The following is a 21,710-nucleotide window of genomic DNA, read 5'->3' as shown; positions in this document are numbered from 1 at the left end:
TTGAGAATGTCAGAAAATTAGAGTCCTGTTGCATTATGATTAATTGATTCAGAATGGTTCTTGCTGAGTAATTTTAAGCTTAATGAGAGTCCCTTCATTCAATTTGTTATCCATTCTCTTTTCACAGAAACCATAATGGTCTCAGGTGAAAATTTAAACTGTGTTTCATAAAATATAGATCTTCTGAAAAATAAGTTATATTTCCAAGATTTATGAACACCCTTTAGAACAATGCAGTTTCAAAGAATTGAGATTGATTTATGTGTTTCAAAAAAGAAAAAGCTGTTCCAGTGAATTTGTACTTTTGCCTACCTGCAAGAACCAGAAGTGTAATCAGAGTGGTCTAATAAGAACTGGTACAAGACATGGTATACAGGCAATACCTCTGTAAGTCTGTATGCCAGCCTGAAATATGTCACATAGATGCACAGCACCCATCCTGTGCCCTGTTTCTGGCAGTTATCAGTAAACTATCATTAGCTAGTGATTAATTAAGGGAGGTACACCTGAAGTTGTTAGGACCAGTGGGCACTGGCAGGAACCGCGTTTACTTTTTTGCATATTTCATCTTGTCAAACTGCGTTAGGATATAAGTTGTCATAGTATCTTATCCTTTATGACAGTTGACAGGATCACACTGTGACACTGCACATGGAACAGTGACACACAATATACCAAAATATGACAGCAAAGATGGGCTTTGGGAAAATTAAATCAAACATGTTTCTTGAAAAATGTACATGGAAACACACCGTGACCAGTAATTTGTATTAAACAGGAACACATCATCTTCCTCATGTTACATGAACATGCGAATGCCACCAGGACCAGGATTGCACCTGAATCTCCTGTTACAGTCAGTGTGAGTGGAGGAGACAGAGGAAATGCCAGCACAATGCCAGTTGCACGGAGGCAACAGACTGTAGGTCTGTGGAGGTCCATCTCTATAGCACATAAAGAATATATAGTGTACTTCAAATATGCTGAATGAATATTTGCTTTCCACAGAACTGAGAGCAGATGGAAATGGCAGGACTCAGTTTCTTGGCACTGTACTTAAGCCATGACTTTTGAGCTACAGACGTATACAGCTGCTCTGGAAGTCAGGCAACTCCACTCAATAGCTCCCAGGCTACTCAAAGGGATACTGTCCTGCTCTTGCAAGCTCACAATTATATCTTCCCTCTCATGACTGGGCAGGAAACAGGAAGAGACGTAATTCTCACAAATTTTCGCAAGGGATGCAAATACTCCTAACCCTAAGCTGCTCAGTTATCATGTAATGCCCTTTGCCTTGTACATAATTTGATATTGCTAGTATTTGAAAACTGATGTAATGTGCAAGATCTACTTTACCTTGTTACCAAGGCGTGCAGTGATCTAACTGGTCTGTGTCTGTTCCTGGTCCACCCCAGGTGTCCCTGCAGAGTTCTTTCTTAGGCATCCATCTGCACTCCCTCTTGTCAAATTCCATTTCACACAAGGAAAACTGTTTGATGTGCATAAATTTTCATTGTGATACATGTGATTACTATTGTTTACAGCTGATGAAATTCAAAGTTTTATTCACAGTAATTAGATATGAGCTCGGTCCTTTTCCGGGAGCCATTAAGCTGAATCCTAAAGCTGTTTAAAAGAGGTCGTCTCACAGCAGTGCCTGCATCAGCATCTAACAGAATTTAACACAGTTGAGGCTGCGCTTTCCAGAAGTGGATTAACTTCATGCTTTCACCATCTGTACATGTGGATGTGTTACTCCTCTCAGACCTGCTGAGCTGAAACCTTTTGCTACAAGAAGGAAGGACTTGTTTACCCTGCCCTTGCTCGTTTCTCCAGCCTGAGTGTGAAGAGATGCAAGCCCATTCCCTGAGCTTTGACTTTCTGGGGACAGCAGAAGCAATATGATCCCCTTTTCCTCTCCTGTCAGACACCACACTCTGCTAAACTGTGCCTACAATGTGCTTACCCTAGCTGAGAAATCCTCCTCCAGGAGATCAATTTTTGCAAATGGAATCATCCTGTGGCAGATGGAAATGATATGTTCAAAACAGCATCCCACACCCATTGGTAAATGATGCTCTTGCATGTGTGAATTCATTATCTCTGTAGGGGCAATACAGAATTGAGTCATGACATAACCCAAGGTTATCTTTAAGGATGAGATGAAACTGCCAGGCATAATGCCTTGATTGATGAAGATAGAGCGTTGACAAATGAATATATGATCTGCTCAAATTAAAAGGAAATTCAATTCACAGGCTGAAACAGCATTTAGATGCCATTAAGTATGAGATAGAAACTGACAAGTCAGTAAATTCTTCAGTGAGAAGAGTGTCCTATCTGTGACTTTTCCGGCTTTTTAAAGTTTATCCTGCAGGTGTAATTATTTACCTACAGTTATCATGTGTGTTGTCATTTTCTCCTTTGTGACACAGTGTTTTAAAAAACGTCTTTTTTAGCATACACTCTACAAAAACATTCCTTCCCACAAATACAACACATTGCATTTAACATACTCCTGAATCATACAACATATATACCTGTGGATGTTTCCTCTATGTATTATTAATGTTTTGGTACGAACTGATCACACAAAACAAGAAAAAATAAGGAAGGCCTTTTGCAGAAGATAACCCTGCATAATATTTTAGTAACCAAGTATGCTTATTTTGTTAGTCTCTTTGTATATACATAGATCACACAATCACCCTACCAGTCTACTCACAGAAACTGTGTTTTGGTTTCAGAGAACCCATTATCACTGAATCACAGAATCATAGAATCATAAAATGGCCTGGGTCAGAAGGGAGCCTAAAAATCAACTACTTCCAACCCTCCTGCTGTGGGCAGGGACACTTTTCTCTCCCAGAGCCTCATCCAACCTGGCCTTGGACAATTCCAGAGATGTGGCATCCATAACTTCTCTGGTCAACCTATTCCAATGCCCCACTTGACCTTTGTTGCCCATGGACACTGCTTTAGTGTATTGACTTGGTCCCTTTCTCTGTTTTTTAAAAATACTTGCTGTCATGCAATAACATTACCATACTCAAGGGCAAGGACAAGACTCTGGGCTTGTCTCTACATCCAATTCTGAGACTCCTGTTGGACAGAAGAGTAGAATTCCCAGCAATATAAAATTTCACACCAGAATTCCAGTAACTGAACTTTCAGAATGCATTGGGATGTGACTTTATATTAGTTATTGCATTTTTACTGTGAAAAATTGCATCTCATTCTTCCCTATTTTTATCTCTTGGACTTCTGTTGAATATAAACTGAATTTGACACCCAGTTGCCTCTAAATAAGATCACAGATATTCCATTTTAGGCCTTGGAAACTTCATAGGTCAAGGAAGAAGGTCCTCACCCAAGTAAAGTTATTCCTGAGCATGTTAAATAAAGCCTGAACATTCATAGAAGACAGTGCTGGAACAAATATCTGACATCTCTGAATACATATTTTCCAGTGATGAAGAAGCTGAAGTAGAAGATTTGGGGGGTTTTTTGGTATCCGTCTGGACATTTGTTTCCCTATCTGTTTCAATTCAAAATTTCCTAGCTCCCAAAGAAACAAGTCCTTGAATATATATATTTCTCCAAATTATTCTATGCTGATTAAATGGACTTTATGATTGAAAAATGTAGCTATTGTATAACAATTACTATTATCAATACTATTATTATTACTACTTTTTTTTACATCCTTATAAAAGTGTCTAGGGATTTAACTTTGGCAAAGAAGTGGATGTCTCTAAGTGTGTATGTACATTATGCTAACAACCTTTCTGTCTGCTCTTACTCAGTTTAGAAGCATTTTTACTTTCAAGCGACAACTCTAACACTGTCATGAATAATAATATCAGTAATAATAAAACTTAAAATCTTTTTGTTAACTCCACTGTATAAGTCAGCACACTCAAATTACAACTGGAGTACAAGACACTTGGGGCTGACCTTATTCTTGATAGAGTTAGGGTCCTCTTAGAGTTAAAGGACATTCAAATTCATTCCCTTAAGGATTTAGATACACCCTTGAAAAAGATTCCAAAACAATATTGACCTACACAGTACTTTATTCTGAGGGACTTATTCTGAATCTGCTTTTTGTGTTGCTTCATATAAAAAATGTGTTAATGCACTGAAATTGCTGCATAGCTTCAGGAAAAAAGCACTTAAACCTAAAGGTGACATTGAGAAGCTAAACAAAAAGAAAGGGGATTTGAAGTGACAGGCAAAGGTAGAATAGCAAATATCTTGTTCAGAACCTGTTATTTTATGTATGGCCATTAGTTTCACAAGTGATGATTCAGTGGGAAGACTTTAACAAGACTGGAACCCCTGAACACCAAGTGCCACAAAGCATGGACATGAAACACAGCTCCCACCTTAAACAACATCCCATACAGCTAACAAGTAAAAGTAGAGTGGAAGGAAGAAACGAAGCAAAACCAAGGCAGGATTCATACATTCCAGGCTAATTTCATTACTTATGGCTACTGTCCTAGGATTTGACAAATCCATGTATGTCAGTTGCCTGCCAAAACTGGCAAATTTCAAAACACCTAATTTATATCTGATAATAACAGTCAGTTATATGGTTTTTTTAAATGTCTTAATTTTTCAGAGAAGTTAAGCACTCAGCTCCCAACATTTCCAAGTGAGGTAGTCTTCACAGGCCTTTCAGAAAGATCACCTTGATGTTTGCAGCGCTGCTGTAGCAATTACCTGATTTAAAAGAAGGTAGAAAACTTCATATACTGAAATGATCAGTGGAACATGCCCTGGCACCTACTGCCAGCTCCAGCAAACTAGAGCCACAACACTACAACACTACCACAATATCTAATGATGATCTTCCTATGTTATATTTGGACCCTGTGGTGGGGTTTACATAGAATAGCTACAGGTATTGAAAACCTACACTGCTCAATAAGCCAGAATGAAAAATTAATCATGGAAAAGTGGTACTTAGAGGTATTTTTCATCTCACCCAAAAGTAGAAGTCCAGAACTGGTCAGGTGAATTTCCATTTTACAGCAAGCTCTATCTGCATCTCAAAATCAGTTACTCCTTTCAGAAAACTAGTCCAGACTACCACTCCTGTGAACATTAACCCAAGCTTGCTACCCACTGGGTGACAAGAGTGCCTGAGTCTCCCTTGTGAATCTACTGCAAGGGGATTTAAATCGTGCAAGTGCTAATTTAATAATGATCCTATAAATAGATTGTGCATTACTCACTTGAAGCAATTCAGTACAGTACAAATCTAGGTCAGAATTATCTTAAATTAACTGTACCATTCTTGAAACAGAAACCTTATTTTTTCAGCTAATGAACAGTAGGTTGCATGTTAGAGGGTTTTTTAATAATTGGCAAAATACTCACAATTTTCCCCTTTTTAGATACATAATACACACCTTGTGATTGCTGTGAACTGGAAGACCCCTTTTAAGGAGTGAGGGGAAAAATAAGCAGCACATTTGTCCAAAACTTCTTTTCCAGTTGCACGGTAATTACGTATGTGTCACTGCCTTCAGATATTCACCACAGAGAATAAAGGCAATTAAAAAGCTTCTTACGCCAGAGATATTTGTAGCTATTAAGAGGAGACTGTGGCCAATACGTGGTAATGAGACCTGTGCTACTAATGTGGAGGATTTTAACAAAGCAAAAGCTTTAAAAAATCCATGTATGTTTTGGGCGAGAAGACAAAGAGCCAGAATGAGTCAGGATGTTTCAGCTTTTAGGATTTGGCAGGACAGGATGAGAGTGCTGTCGTGGGCAGGGGCCTCTGAAACTGCATGTGAGTAGATGGCACCGGTGGGTTAGGGAGCTACAGGCACCCGTTTGCCCTGGTATCCCATTTTTGGCCACTGTTCTGGCATCTGTGGAGAACAGAGGATCATACCAAGGTTCCCAGTGTGGTCATTGACCCTGTGGAAGTGGGACTCGGAGCAGACACCCTGAGTCTCAGAGCAGGAGGATGCCTTGAGCCACTCCACAAGAGCCACTGCTGAGGCTGTGTTAAACGGGTGCTCTCAAACATACCCCCCACTGTGGGGCAAGGATGGCTTGCTCTTGGTTCTCAGGCTGCTCAGAGACCCAGCCTGGAGTGGTTTCCAAAGAACAGGTACCTCCCGACTCTCTTCTGGTTAACCAAGCCAGGTTCACTCATCCTGTCATACTATTCAAACATGCTATTAGTGTTACAGTCCTGGGACAAGGCATCAGAGGCACGTGTTCCCCTTTCAAGCACAATGCTCTAACAGTCCGCTTTCTTGGTTTGCCAGATCACTGACTGGGGAACTCACATGAAATATTTGGAAAAGGGGCTTAAATCTCTTGGGCAGACAAAAGAGTGTAGGCCTTAGGACATCCATTTGCTGAAAAGACAATTTAACAATATGCACACTAGACAGAGAGTGATCATCAGCACAGTCTTCTTTGGCTCTGTCTTAAAGGCAAGGGGAATTGCAGCTTCATTTTTGGCAAGGAATCCAGCCAACAAATCTTCACCCCAATATCATCTACAGGATGGAGGAGTTGGATGTGGACTTGCCAGGTCCCACACACTGGATTGATTATATGGATCTAGGCACATTATGGTTGCTTATGGTTGCAGCTGATCCAGCTGCATCCACCTGGAAAAAAAAAAATCTCAGCACTTCAGGCTAACACAAGAGGAAACCCTTTTCAAGACTGCAGTTCTGGACTGGTGCACATTTTAGATTTGGCTCAAAGCCAACAAGTAACATGTCAACTCCTGATTTGTATCCCATTATAGCCAGCTCCCAGCAACAAAATTCTCACTAGCTTTAACTAGAAAAGGTTACAGCTCTCAGTATTGTTGCTTATTTCAGGGCTGTAATACCATGGATGACCTTGCCTTGTAATCTCATACAGGGGAAAAACACATTTATGCTGAGGCACCAATGGTAGAAGTGCCTGCTGGACAGGCCAATATTTTCCAAACCATGCTTGCTTAAAGCATAAATAAATGACAAATAAAATCAACAGATCCCTTTGTTGTGTAAAACCGGAATGGAAAAGAAAGCAGCCCAATTGATCACTGTTATGTTTGGTCTCTCTGGAGTCATTATGCCTGAGGAAAAAAAGAAAAACCCTATAAAAGCCAGAGTTGCATAATGCCCTTCGGGTTATGCTGCTTACAAAGAAAGATATGAATCACTGTTGTTTTTCTACCTGTGAGTTGGACCATTAGCTTTAAAACCTTGTAGAACAAATAAATGCCACTTTTGTTTCTGAAAACAACCTAATCTAACATAGAGCTAACATTTATTTTATTGCATGATAAAAGAAGCCAAGAAGGATAAATAAAAAGGAAAGAGGGAGAATGTGAATTTGAAGAAACGGGTAGGAAGAAATAGTTGATATTACTGAAAGAATGCTTTGGCTCTTAAATGATAAAGGTGGGAATGAGTATTTTTCTTTTGTTTATTGGCATAATCCCATGAAAAAGCAAGTACTCAGAATAGTACTGTCCTATCTTTAGAGACATATTTCATTTTGCCTTCTATGGAAAAGCTGAACAGAAGGGGAGGATCCTGGCTGCTGTCATTGAAGCTGTTTCAGTCAGAGTGAATAAAAAGCACAGCTGCCAGAAAAGATACAAAGTCCAAATATTCATTTTCTCATTAAAATTGGGCTTTATTGCTAGTGGATGCAAATAGGCTGGGAGATTAATTTCTCCCTGCATTGAGAAACTAACAATGGAAAATGTCGTTCTGGTATCAGTCAATACAAATAAAGCCAAGATTCCATCTCACCACCACAGAGAATGCAATGGTGCAGGTCCAAAGTTCACTGATACTACACCAGGGCCAATTTTGAAAAATTCTTGGTAGAATCCCTAGGAGAAATGTCATAATTGCAGAGGATTCCTCAGAAAAATAGATTAGTCACAATATTTTAAATATCTTTATCCTTCAGGTTTGAAGAATTTAAAGTAAAAATAAAGATCATAGTCAAGATAAGATTTTTAGAAAAGCCTTTATAACCACAGTAATATGTGATTGATACAAAACACAAAACCAATAAAAACCCTACTGCTGTTTAAATGGTCAAATTTGGCCAAGCTAGTTTAAGGTTAATATCTGCTTTTAGTCTACAATAAGCTCAGCAGGGGTGAGCTTTACATGGTTGTGAAATGAATTGCATGGCTGAACTATTGGCTTTCCCCACAGGGACTAGAAGTCGAGGACTGCTCTTTTCGTTGGCCACACACAATACAGGACAGAGGTGTCTCTGAGTTATCTCGCATTTAACAACCAGCTGCTAGCTGAGAATACAGAATTAGATGCCTGCAATCATTAAAAAAGGAGAATTAGGTGACTCAGAGCAGCAATCCAATCAAACCCACATACTGCGCTGCCTAGGGCTAGGAAGTAAGAATAACTCTTCAGGCACACACCTGGGATGTGTGTCTGAAACTGTTCCTCTTCCTTCAGCCTGTTCAGCCTTCATGAAACATCTCTGTTCAGGGACAGCAGCACACCTTCCCCAGGTGGACACCTAGAGTCTTCCTTCATTGAATTGAGTGCTGTCACTGAGACTTTCCTCTGGCAGTAGCTCACCGCCACTCACAGCTGGGGTGTGGGCTACAACCAACCCATGTGATGACATCACAGTCACAGGGCATGCACCCCATACAAACACTGGGGGGGGTGCAGTTCAGGAGCCAAACCCCTTTCTGGTAGTCAAAACTCACTCATATTTTTCCTCAATAAAGACAAAAATGGTAACAATATTACCTTGTCCACCTGAAGCAAATTAGTAAAGTATTACAGTCCTTCATCAACTCCCTCTCTTCCACTCACAGGCTAGATTACATTTCTCCCAGCCATAGTTACCTGGCCATTGCCCTCAGCTTTTCTCTTGCTGTATTTTCATCCTTTCCTGCCTAATATTGAACCACAGAGCCTTTTAGAGGATCTGTTTTCTCTGATAGATTTGCAATTTTGTCCCAGCAGAACAGCACAGTCAAAACTCAGCCATGGCAGGCCTCACCTGGGGCCAGAATTTCCCTGCTGGAGCTATCCTGTGTATAAAACCCAGGGAGGTGATCCAAGCACCAGAGCACTTTAGTTAGTATGTCAAAACGTGTCTGAAAGGTAAAAACGGAGAAAACCTTGTCATTGCGAGCAACACCACCTGCCTGGCCTTTTTGGATTAAATATCGGTATGGAAGCTACTTCAGGAACCCCCCAATAGCTCCTATTTGAGGTCTGGTATAATAAGGATAAAATTTAAGCCACCCCAAAGCACTCTCAGGGTTTGTTGAGTACCACAGATGTCCCCGTCGAGTTGGTTGGCCTGACTTGAGAGAAAAGCCGCTGCTACCCTCCCACAACCCGTTCCCAAGTGATGGCAGCAGCTGGGCTTAGTTAAACAGTTACCAAGCAAAAGTCATCTTCTGGCTCTGCTGTGAAAAAGCTTTTTCTAAATATTATTTCCACTACTTATTTAATTCTACTAAAAGGGCAAAACATTCTCTTGAGAATAATGCTTTGGCTCAGTCAGTCAGTCAGTAACGTGTTTTGAGTATTACTGGTCTATTTTAAGTGAGATTTATTATCTAGATCTTAATTTATTAAATCTGTAGGTTTTGCTTTATTTGTTTATATTTATTTTTTATGGAAAGGGAATAAATTCTCCTATAATTCACAGGCTTAAAAATAACTTATACAACACTATCATTTATTTTGAAGCCTACTTCATGGTGTATAAAAAAGCCTCTTCATGCTTTTGGAAAGTTACCACAAGAAAATCAAAGTCTTATAGGAAGAATCGTCTGCAGTGAAGACCAGTTTAAAAGCTCTGTGTTGTGAAGACAGGTTTTTATTTACTTCAGTTTGATTTAAAGACTTCTAGCAGTCTGTTCCCTACATCTTGTATTCGTCCTAAATTGTGGATTTCACTTGATGAAAAATCCCAGCATGTACTATCACAATTTTGGATCAGCTTTCTTCACATTCAGATGGAGTAGATTTCTGGCTAATAAGCTACATGTTCCTTACCTGGGATAACTTTTCAGCAGTCCACAGGCATCAAAGAAACTGTGGATGAAGGACTCTCATCTGTGTTTTCACAGACTATGCACTTAAGAAAAACAAAGTATGAAAATGTGTATAGCCTACAGAAGACCTTGAATACAGCTTTTCTCCTTGATAACATTTCTAGTCTTAACATAGAAAAAACCCACCATCCTGAACTTTAACACAGACGGATGTTCAAATTAGTTGCTTCATGTATTGCAGAATTTTATTTCAGGTTTCTCAATTCCTGTTTAGATTTGGTTAAACCTAGCCACATGCTGACAATAGGGGACATAACTCAAATATTCAGAGCAGAAGATATTTATTGTGTCTTGGCGGACCAGATTGGAAAACTCAAAGAAAACATTTTACAGGTTTGAGTGCAACCTGAGGAAGTTATCTGTATGTGTGCAGTCTGTCTATCTCCCTGTCCCTTCAGGGAAGGAAAGAAGGCACTATATAAAAGGAAGGCACCTCTAAAAGAAGGAAAAAGGGCCCAGAAAGGGGTAAATTATTTTTTTCATATATAATATGTGTCCATGACCTTTTCCATTTCTCCATGCTTGCTTTATCTTTTGACCACCAAATAGTATCTGGCAACAGTAGCACGTTATTACAGTTGTTTAAAAGCATTAATAAGTTCAGATATTGTACTTTCTATTGACATTTAGCCAGCAAAGAGCAGAATGGAGAATGACATACTCCAAAAGCACTAACACATGGTATTGATAAAACCACTGGAACACATACTGAAAAAAATCAATCTATTGCTTTAGTGACTGATGCCTCCTTATTTTGCAGTTTTCACTGTCCTCAAATGTGCTAATTACATCAGTTATTGCTTGCTGTGCTGAATGGTTTTGTGGCTTCATAAATCATCATCAAACATTTAAAAAGCCTCACCCATATGAAGAATAAGCAATAAAATGCTGTAAGTTCAAACAGAAAACTTTAAAGAATGAGATTTTGTCTTGATTTTCCCCACAGTTCCTGTAACAGATGCACATCCTAACGAGGAGTAGAAGAGCTGGTAAAAACATTGGCTCCCAGACACTGAAGGTCTCAACAGTAGAAGAAACTGAAATCAGCACCACCAGAATTGTTACACACCTGGTGCCTGAATGCTGTATGTCAGGTCCCCCCAAAGTAATTAACTCGATTTCAAACAGCACTGATAAATGCAATAAAAACTACATTTGGTCATCTGGATTTTTCACTTGTGTTTCTCTAGGTGGGTTCCCTCTCATCGATCTGTGCTGTCACACATTTAAAAGACTTGAAGCACAGAGTCTTTTAAAGAGCTACTTGTTATCACAAGATTCGAGAGTTAGCAGCCTTGGATCCTCATGTTTCCCTCACAGCTGAATAATTACTTTGCTCTGTGATTCTGAAGAAGTCATTTTCTGTCCAGCAAAGGATGGAGGAATTAATATTAAATGTGGAATATCCAGGGGTGGTGATAAATTCATAGTGACTCTGAAAAGTCATACCAAGTAAATCCAAAAAAGAAAGAGTGAATGAGTCAGAAATCTCAGCATCAGAGAAAATAACTCATTCAGATTCAGCCTAAGAAACAGAAAAGTAATTTCTGATAGTTGGATTTTTTGAATTTACAGGTAAATATGTGTAATTTTATTTCCAGAATCCTGGACTAAAGATATTAAAGCTGGAAACATGGAAAAGAAAACAATTTGGATCCAGTGACAAAGTGCCAGTAAAGACAACAGGAGGGAAAAAAGGAAAAATGCCCAACTGATCAGGAAAGGAAAAGCAAAAAATGTACTGTAATTAAAGTGTCAAGAGAGATACTTGATATTAAAAGCAAATAATTTCTCTGTATTTTTCAGGTTTTCTAGGACTGAACCAAATATTTATGTCCTCTAGATCAAGAATATTTTTACCATTTAAGACAGAAATTTCTGTCAAGTATCCAGGCTTCTGCAATCAAACCCTTTTAAAACTAAAGCAGCAGATGTGCTACAGCAGTCAAGCTTCTTACAAACTGCAATACCCTTTCTAGAATAAAGCTGAAAAAAAGATTTAAGAGCAGTTGAAAAGTACCATTTTACTTGAATGTAGGTCAAGAATATATAAAGGATTATTTTTTCTTTGAGCATGTTAGCTACTCATAGTGAGCTATCCTTTTGCTTCTGGAATCTAAAGTTTTGACCTGGATGCTTAGGGCCTGACTTATTTCTGCAGTATATCGTTTATGTACCAATTCCCCAACACTGCTTTTAACAGCAAGAAGACTTTTGAAGGAGCTTTTTTAACACTGAACTACAAGCCTTCAATACACAGTTTATTTCATTGCTCCTTTGGACAGTTCTGCAGTATTCAGAGCCTGGATGTAACAGCACAGAAAAAAAATTACAGAACTCCTACTGCAGTCTGTGAGTCACTCGTTATTTTGTCACAGTTTTATTCTCCAGTATTACCCTATGTCATTTCACTGAATTTTTCTTCATTAGGCCATTTGGAAACCAAATGGGAAGTTCAGGATGAGCCTGTTTCTGACAAAAGTCTCCTCTAAACTTCAATTTGCACACTTGATGGGGAATGTAGGCTGCAGAATACACAGTCACCAGTTACACTGCTTTGAAGGAATTGGAACAATATCTGGAATCAGGTTCAGTGTTTCATCTCCTAAGAGAAGTGGAGAGGATACACAAAATGGTTTTACAGTGCTTTTTGAATCTGTCTAGGGACTGTCCCATGCTCTGGGCTTGAGAGATAACAGCACGTTGCCCACTCTCCTTTTCTGTCCTTCGGCTGGTTCCCCTGAAAATCCTTGTTCTGGGAACTGAAAGAGAAGGTAATTATTCTTTACTTAATGGGTGATTTCTCTGTTGGGTCAGTTCTCCATCAGGGAGCTACTTGGGGCTCAGAAGACATTTAAGACTTTTGTAAATATTTGTAGGAAGCAAACTTAAACTCAGAATTTTATTGACAACAGTATGTGGTTATGGTTGGTGGAATGGTCAGAGCCAGGTTCAGATGTGGAGGTGGAGGGAGACTTGAAAAGTCACAGGCAGCTCGATCTGTATATCTGAACCACAGCTGGCTGATGGGGCACCGTGTGAAAATGCTTCCATTGCACAGACCCTAAGCTAGGGCTGGGAAACCACCACTGAGCACGTGTCCCTGGTAAGTGGTAAATGTCTTGGACACAAATGACCACGAAGATGCTGCCTGAGGTGCGGGAGGGAGGGTGCATGGGGTCCTTCAGGAAGACTTTCTGTCTAATGGAGACTGTGAAGGTCATCAGATTCAGGTTTCCACCAACCTCCTCTGATTGGATGTGCCTTTCACAGACAGCTTGGAGGATGGATGAGCAGAGTGGATCTTCTTTTATGCTCTGTGCTTGTCAGGCCATCCCCACAAGGTCCTGTGGCAGCACAGGCTAATGTCATTGCTGATGATGCCATCAATGTCAGCATATGTCACCAGTGGAAGAACAGAGTGCTAAAATGGTTGCTCAACTTTCCACAAGAGAAGAGGGTAGATCCCTGTGAGGTGTGTACTGTGCATGTATTCACTGAAGCTGAGGCTCACGTGGCTGAAGTGGAATAGCACCTTACAGCTGCAATAATCACATGAACTGTGAGAAACTCCATTAATATTCTCAGTACAGCTGGACACCTCACTTTTCCAAAACCCAGTGATGGTAACTGGAATGTCATGGACAGTGACAAGTAGGGGAGTGTTTTTAAGATTTCAGTAACAGAAGGTTCTTGACTTGAGTACTTTAGTACTGAACTGCTAATCTACTCCCACACAGGTCTGGCATACCAAATACCCAAAGGGTGATACTGACTTCTGACACAGACTGGGCCTAGAACAAATTGAACTATTGCTCTGTACCCCATACCAACCCCTGAAGAAAAGCTGAATGAACAGACTCCTGAACCTTGTACCTGGAAAATAACAGCCCACTGCTGACATGGAAGCCAGCAGGCAAACTTAGGCTACTATCCTGACACAACAAGGCTGATACGAACATCAGGAGCCTTCAGTCTTCTTATCAGGGCTCTGAGAACCGGCAGGCAGGTGATTGGAGCTAGTACCCACGTGCAACTGCAGCCCTGGGAGATGACAGTGGGCTTGCACCATAGAGAGCACTCATGTGGTCCTCCCTGCCCTGTGGTGGCAGGCAGCACTGAGGCTGTGCAGTGCTAATGTGGATGGGGTTACTCTCAGGATGGGCCTCTCTCTCTGGAAGCCACAACTAGGGCAGCTTTAGAAGTAACTCAGGCATGGTAGTTTAACTTCATTCTATTTAGAAGTCAATCCATGCATGTTTAAAATGTTTGCTAACTCTAGAGCAGGCACACGTTACCCATTGTATGGTTCGTGTTCAGCATGCAGGTATGCAGGTGTGTTTGGCATATTAAAGCACTGGAAAAGACACATTTGATTGAAGACTTGATTTGATTTTTTGTTTGTAATATGTTTTCACATTGAAAACTTAATTAAAAGCAGATTTGATATATCCATCATTATGGACTGAAAATATCTACCTGTAGCTTTAGAAAACAAATAAGTTTCACTTCAAAAAAGTAATTCTGTTACAGCTCTTTAAAAGGTGGGCTCAATGCAAACATCCACAATTTTTTAAAAATGTTTGTACTCATCAAATACCTTCCAAATCATCCCCAATCCTGTGTTTCTCTACAGCGATAGTTATCATTGCTACAATTAATGAATCCAAAGAGCTTAATGGAGAATGGCTGCTGGGTGAGACAGACAAGTGCACTAAGTCCATTGCTGTGTTTCTGTAGTACTAATTAGTCTAATGTAGATTTAGTAATTAATTTTGAAATGATGTTGAATGTTTTCAGATCTTGCTGTTAACTGATTTCAAATAAAGTTTCTTGTTTTGATTTTCTTCTATGAATTATTGTGCTGATACAATGTCCAGAAAGCCTTTGTATTTTAAAAGCCTGGAAATTTCTCACAGAAATTTCAATTTACAGATTTGAAATTACAGCATTATAAAGGAATTGGGAAAGAAATTCTTCACTTTCCAGCTTCCCCTACTTTTTCAGGAAAGTGATTTGTGTGGTAGAAAATATGGGAAATTAAATAAAATACTTGGTCTGTTTTCAAATGTTTTAACATATTTCATTCTAGAGTGAACACGTGTGTAATAGTTCAACTATTTGAATACCCCTTCTGGGCTTGGAACCACCAGGTGGTTTTGGTACTGACCTGTCCTACATACAGCACCAACCACCTCCTCATTTTGGGCCAGTGCCATAAAGTGGGGGCTGATACCTGCTGACCCAGGCACAGTTCACATGAAGGCAGTTGTGATTAATGCCCAGCCTTGCACCATCTTGAGCGAGCTATCAATGTGCTGGTACATTAATCCAGCAACTCAAAAATCGTTCTGTCCTTTTTCTCTGTGACTGAAGAGCCCAGGCTTGCTGTGATACACTTTCTGTTTCTAGTACACAGGCTTTTTGTCCAGTTTATATCCACTGATTAGAAATGGTTAACAAAATAGTGTTCACTAGAGGCTAAAGTTTAATGCAATATCACTCCAGCGCATATAGATTCAGTAAAAGGAATAAATGAATGAATAAATAATAGCTCCCAGCTCCACACAAAAGAGTTGTCTGTACCACTGTACAGTGTCACATCAATGTAGAAAATCCCTTTTCCTGTCACAATATTCATCATTATACCACCCAGGGTTCATAAAGCACCACCTAGAGATAATGGAAAAAATACAGGACACAATATGTTTCTGGCTGTTAATATTGATTCCAGATGTTCTGAGAGAAAATTAATTAAGTCATGTGTTTCAGCTATAACACTGCTTACCCCTTTTATAGATGCCTGTTGAAACAGTTCCTAATATTTTGCAGACCCCAGACCCCAGATCAAAACTAATTACAAAAATCAAGCTAATTGTTTAAGAGCTTGCAGCAGAATGGAGATTAGAGACACCAGCAGAACGATGCCACCTGGATCTTTTCTTGCCCATGCAGAGTTTATGAGAGGAATGATACTCAGATGAAAATTAATAAATTCAACAGATATGGTCTTAAACTTTTCTCAGGACATGGTAGTTATTCTCTTGGAGCCTAGATAAGTCACAACCATGATGTCCCCTCAGGTTTTTAAACTTGCACATAACATCTGTCAAAAGATGCAAAGAATTTCCATTTATTTCAGCCTGTACAGGTTAGCAGGACAGCTGAATTATTCATCACAAATACTGTCTTTTTAGTCTGCAGATCTTCAGCAGCTCCATTCACATCTGTGCAAGTGAAAAAAATCCAACCCAGCTATGTGGCAAGCAGTTAACTTGTGGTCAAATCTGAACTTATGACACACTTATGAACCACTATTTTTGGCTAAATTACTGTCCCTTTGCCATGGTTATTCATCACGTATAATGTGTCATCTCCTGCTATGTGATGTTACCTTTGTCTCATGCCTAACTGCTCTTGCCAAGTGTGAGGGTATCCATACAAGTGTTGAACAGTGAATATTGCCCATTGGCAATAAGTCCTTAGATAAAACTGCATTTCTGTTGATTAAAATAACGTTTCAAGGCTACCACATACACTGTTAAAAAAATTGCATATTATTTTCTAGTGTTCCAGAAAATTAACTAATCATTTGCAGAAGACCAAAGGTTTAATCATATCTTATTGTGAAAACAGTGCAATGCAAGTTACATCTCCACTTCTGGAGTCAGGACCATCACTATCAACTTCCTTGAGCCAAACACTGAATTTGTACTGGACAGGAAACCCTGAGGATGCCCTTGTACTACCCACAGTGCTGATATGGCAGAGTGTTCTTCCTTCAAACCTCTTTTAAAATTACAGTCAAAAGTGAAAAGAGGAATGTGCTAACCATAAAGCTCCCTTGGGTTTTCCAAAATTAATCTGTCTTTGTGCTCAAAGAATAATTGTTTTTCATCTACAGTTTTTAGTCTTTTGTAAAAAGGAAGGATGATTTTGCTTAATATTCATAACAAAGGCAGGATGTTTCTTGAGGGGTCAGATTTTGGATGTGAATAAAAGTGAACTAGGATTCACATAAGCAGTCAGTTTTTATATTCATATTTACTGATCCTGGTCTTAAAAATAATAGTGGACAATGACATACTGTGTGGTGAATCTGAATTTCCATGGTCTTCTGCATGGGACAAAAGTAAGTTTATTCTGCCATCCTACAAAAACATATTGAAAAGCAGTCTGACAGCAGAGCCTTTTAGATGTTCTTCTTGTTTACTTTATTTCTAATTATTCAACTACAGATTCCATTGTGAGACATAGTTCTAATGTAACCTCTTTTAATTTTGCTATAAAGCTATTTTGAAGCTGCTTCAGAGCTGATTAAGTTGCTCTCTGAAGATAGCAAAGAAATTCCATTGCAGGGAAAAAATAAGCCAATTTTTAGCTATGAAACTCTGTAGTGCTGCTATCCCATATATTTTTTCAGATAATATTAGAATTCATCTGACAAGATATTTCTATGTGTTTGTCCCATACAGCTGAGCAATACCATTGAGCAGTATGCATTCCAGTATCATGGGAGTGGAATTGTACACATTTCATGAAAGTTTCCTCTCCTTTTATCAGACTCATACCTAGTTATATGACATTTATCTTAAATTGACTGTAGGCCCATAATTACATAGAATTTATCTCTTTTCCTTGAAATTTTGTTTCTGGAGTTTTTTGTTGGTTCGTTGGGGGGAGGTTGATTTGTTGTTGGCTTTTTTTTTGTTGTTTTTTGCACTACACTGTAACTTTAAAGAAAGCGTGCGGGTACTTATTAGGCCTTCTGTGAATGAAAATGTATGCAAATGGACAATCTGGTGTTCCTTTGTGGAGGACATTGGGAGGCACAATAACTTGAAATTCACATTCCTGTTTGCATTTGCCCTCCCATTTATTGAAAATACCCAGATGGAATGTGCTGAGTTGTGCATTTATCAATTCTAACAGGCCACACTCAGAACATTTTGTAGACAAACCAAACATTAGCAGCTGGAAGAATGATTTTAATGGCTGTACTGTGTAATAGTTTTTACACCTGAACTAGAACAAATAGTCTGATCCTTAAGTATGGAAATTCTAGCTTTGTCAATATTCCCAGTGCACTGGGTTTATTTGTATTAGGTTTAAAAATTCACAAGGTCTATCACTTGTTATGTACTTACAGTATATTCACACGTCATGTTAAAAAGTAAGGAACTTCAAATCCCACTTCTTAACAGCTAAAGATAGCTAAGAGTTTAAAAAAAATATTTATTAATCTCATTTCCTGTGAACCCTGTAAATCTTTTTCTCCCTATTGGGAATGGGCAAGCCAGAAACAAAGAAGTTCACTTCTTGAATAAGTTTCTCCAGATACCTGCTTCAAAGTTTTACAAAGCTTCTCCTAAATAGTATATATTCAAAATGAAAGCAGGTGAATTCTAAGCTCTGCATTCACTGTTAGGGAACTACTGAGAAAACGTCACCACTGGGGGAAGGAGCTCACGCTGATCCTAAAGGAAACTTTTACTGAGGAATGGAATAGAGAAGACTCGATCCATGACCCATATTAATATTACATTTTGTGACAGGAGGTTTCTCTCTTAAAATAGTCCTACACCAATTACTACTGGGTGAGGCCATCAGATCAGATGAAGAATCAGGAACAAAACCATGCCAAATAATAAACACAACAACTAAAACATGAGTCAGTCCTCAAGTTCTCTACTGATTAAACTATGAAGATGTGGACGGAACAGGAATGCCAGCTGCCAGAGGAAAGTGTACCGCAGCCACAAACGTCTCAGCAAGGAGAGTCCAAGCTTACGGGGTTGACCACAAAAGTGTCTTGACTTCTTGAGCAGTTTCTGAAGACAGCTGCAATTCCCAGCACTGAAAGTCTGGTAAGTACAGTATCTGTAAGATATGTGGTCCTGTTTGTTCCTGCCAAGAACCCTATGAGCCAAGCTCCACATTTTTTCACAAAATATATGCAATATTAAGGGCTGAGAGCAAGGTACGGAGATGTCAACATCTTCCACATTTTTATCTATTTAAAAGCTTCTCCAGGAGTTTAGAACAACTGCTTTACCTTTCTACAGCTGCTGGAAAAGATGCCACCTCAAAAGGACACTTAATTCTGCTTACTGAAGACATACTTTAGCAAGCTGGATTGTCCTCCAGAGGTTAGTCTCCCTCCATTGACCACGGAAAGAGCTTCAGTAACTACTTTACATAGGATGTCTAACTTTTAAATTGCTGGTTAGTGAGCTGAGTCCCATTTCAATTCTGCAACTACAGAAAGGTAGGGAGCTGGCTTGAATGGTTGTTTGTTCATTATTTTGCCAGTGCTGTGCTGAGCAGATGTTTCTATTGAGCTCTCCACAATGACTCCAGAACTTCTCCCAAGTGCTTGCCATTCATTTAAAAGTCAGTCATGTGTGAGCAGTTTAGATTGCTCCTCCCAGAAGCCCATTGCATTTGTACTGAATTTTATCTAACTAAACTAATACACACATGCACTGCTTTCTCCAAATGACTGTGGAAATCGTATAATGTAACAATCTGAGTCTAACCATGATGCTTTTAAAAAACATGTGAGCTAGCATATATGGGAAGGCTTCTTGACTCAGATTTTCACTGCATATGCAAAGAATAACAGAAATAGAGATTCAGAAGATGAAATTAATAGACTCACAATTAAATACCTAGCAGTCTGCCTCAGGAATTCTAAAGAATGACATTTCCCATCATTAGTTCAGAGCATATAAACACACCTGGTGTTCGTCATCGGACCACAACTAAATATTATCAAGATATATTAAACTGGGCCAGATGGAACACAAGCCCAATAGGCAGTTATAAAATAAATTAATTAACATTCAAATTAAAATAATTACAATTCTCATCACATACAAATATTGAGTTGTCAGATGTACGCTTTGCTTGGAAATACAGCATTTACCCATATTGATGGATGGGAGAATCAGAATAACTATTGACTTGAATGCTCAAGGTCTGTTAAATACATCATTCTGGATTCCACCCTCTGTTCACTGACACGTCTGAGTGACATTTGGTTAATGGTTTGGTCTTGATAATATATTTAGTGTAATCTCTTCCACAATGTGATTAACTGTACTGGAAATGCAGATGAAAATGTGTATTCAGGGTTTTGCAGAGTCACAGATGGGGAACATTGCCTTCAACCTTTGTAGTTATCTAGGCACAGAAGGAGATAATCCATACTCAGTGGCAGACTACCAGGGCTTCTCATACTACATGTAATGACTACATATAATAGATTTCAGAACAAAAAGTAATTATCTCATCATGTAACCTAGAGACAATAACAATGCCTAATAACTAAAGAAGGGGAGCAACAACTCATTAAACAATGCTTAATATAAAGCATTAGAAGATATAATTGCTAAGAGTTTTCACTTAGCTTCAGTCAATAATAGAGGTCAGACATATAAGAGTAACCTGATTCTGCAAAGAGACGCATATGGATAAATAATCACATGCACACAGACATACACAAGCCATTGTGAATGGCATAATTGAAATCAATTGGCCTACTCACAGAGTCTATCATTTATTTACTCTGTGGTTTCTCTAAAACGGTCTTGTAACAAGACTGGTTAGAAAGTAGTCATCAAATGCACTTACATTCATTACAATGATGTAAAAAGGACTCAGTTTAGCTAGGAAAGACCCAGGATACATTAAATTAAATACATACATAAATCTTTGCACAATCAGAGCTTAAGGGCTTTATGCACAAGGTAGTGCTTTCAGATGAAGTAATTTGATATAAGCAGCTAGCATAATTCATGTTACTAAACAAATATGAATAAGGTGAGAAACATATATTTAAGAGAAATTACTCCAAAAAATCCCATTGCTTTCTAGCTATATTTCTCCTGTGCCCTTACCTACTTCATTATTTGATAAGTACATGTTGACATCTTCTATGCCAAGGAAAATAAAAGTATGTTATTCTCTTTGCCTTAAATTACAATTTAATAGACCAGGAAAGCTTTCCCTTCCCTCTTTTTCTCCTCAACAGGACACATCTTCTGAGCAGCAAAATGGAACACAAATTTAGTTATCACTGAATTATGGACTTCCCACACCCCTGCCTCAGCAGAGAACTGCTGGTGGGAAATGAGGCTGTCCATTCTCCTCATGGCAGCGCTACACACGGGGGCAGGACCTGTGCTCTGCCAGCACAGCTGGCCCTGCACAGCCCTCTGCCTGCACTAGGGCAGCAGCTGCCCTCATGAGCCACTAACCACATGCACAAAATGGTTATTCCTTATCTACAGGTTGGCCCTCTCTTGTGGAAATATTCCTATGATGGTTTGCTGTTCATGGCTGGAGTTTTGGGGAATGGTCACATCTCCTCACATATGGAGAACACACATGAATTAATGTATCTGCCAAAGGCATAGATTGAATCCACTTGTCTTCTATCAGTCACCATTTATTAATCATGAACACACTGGTCTCAGTTTTGCCTACTAGACAGTAGTTTAAGTAGCTGACATTTTCTCATTCTTCTCACCACTTTCTTACAAAAGCAACCAGATAGGACACAAATGACAGTGCACTGATGGAACTGAAGTAATGCAGCAGCCCTTTC

The 21,710-nt window shown here is 39.1% G+C and overlaps 1 long non-coding RNA gene across 1 annotated transcript in view; it reads left to right on the top strand.

The window, feature by feature from the left end:
• Positions 1-3,896, top strand: part of LOC104698441 — a 147,017-nt gene extending 143,121 nt beyond the window's left edge. The window contains exon 10 of the long non-coding RNA XR_753329.4: positions 779-3,896. This is a non-coding gene — a long non-coding RNA (uncharacterized LOC104698441). The remainder of the gene's footprint in view (positions 1-778) is intronic.
• Positions 3,897-21,710: the final 17,814 nt, after the last annotated feature.

Source organism: Corvus cornix, chromosome 1A, assembly GCF_000738735.6.
Source record: "Corvus cornix cornix isolate S_Up_H32 chromosome 1A, ASM73873v5, whole genome shotgun sequence".
NCBI lineage: Eukaryota > Metazoa > Chordata > Aves > Passeriformes > Corvidae > Corvus > Corvus cornix.
Note: the sequence above shows the minus strand (reverse complement) of the source record. Positions and strands in the feature narration are given on the sequence as shown.